Below are 1,220 nucleotides of genomic sequence, written 5' to 3'. Positions count from 1 at the left end.
GCGATGGAAAGTTAGAACTCGGGAACGGAAATGTTTTGTTATTATAGTCGAAAGATTTTATTCAAGAACTGTAACTAATTGAGAGTTTAAGTTTAAGCCACGTAGACTTTCTCGACAGGATGTTTGCTTCGAGACTCAGAAATGTACGCTCTTCGTTCTGTTTTATATCTCAACGACATCCAGCCGAGTCAACTAGCTACTTAAAACTCTAAAAGGGCCATAAATATTGTCAAGGGCTAGTTTTCGCGCGAATCGCTGTGCACACTTTCCCTCGCACGTGCACACTTTCCCTCGCACGTGCACATCACGCCAAGTTTCACCTCCATCGGCCACTGGGGCCATTCGGAACAATAACAATTAACTTAAATAAGAATAAAAGTTATTTAGAGTATTTTACTAAAAGTTTACTTCTAAGAGTGAAACAATTTTACAGTACTATCCAGGTAAGCGACTGCGAAATGAGTTCACACGTTATCATTAATCGCATTATCATATTATGTTTTGTTTTATAAGATCTTGATGTAAAATGCAAACTTACCACACTAACAAGAATAGAAACTAGTGAAGTAGAAAAACAACGAATGACATTTAAACTTCGCATGACATGAAAGCAATAATTTCATACATTCGATGCGTTATTCACGAATGCAAATTCGAATTTTTATATTTTTCATTAAATATTCATGTATCTATTATCAATAAATCTTTGAAGTTTTTTCGATGAAAATGATTTTAAAATTATAAATTTTAATATAAATGTGAATGATTTCTAGATTTTTTAAAAAATTTTTTCTTAGTTTTGTTTTTAGTGATATTTACACATATTTAGCATCTTTTATAATTTAGAATTTGTACCAACTGAAATTCTTTTAGCTTATGTAAAATTTAAAATATGTAGTTCGAGTGGGGTTATTTGCGAATCATATTTTAACGAAAGAAAATTTGTAATCTATGTTAAATGGTGAATAATTCATTGAACGTCCAAAATTATCAAAACTGTAACAAAGGAAAAATGTAGTCGGTTATGTGGAAAGTATTACATTTTTCTGTATAATTCTCATATGTTAAGTATATTTATATACAAAATATATCTGTGTATATTTTTATATTTCAAGGATAACAAATTAGAGGTATTAAATAAGACTGCTTAAATACAATTTATACAATTTTGCAATCTAATAACATTTACATAAAAATAAATAAATTTGATGTTTTTAAGA

The sequence above is a fragment of the Habropoda laboriosa genome, unplaced genomic scaffold, assembly GCF_001263275.1.
Source record: "Habropoda laboriosa isolate 0110345459 unplaced genomic scaffold, ASM126327v1 scaffold20, whole genome shotgun sequence".
NCBI lineage: Eukaryota > Metazoa > Arthropoda > Insecta > Hymenoptera > Apidae > Habropoda > Habropoda laboriosa.
This window is presented reverse-complemented; position numbering follows the sequence as displayed.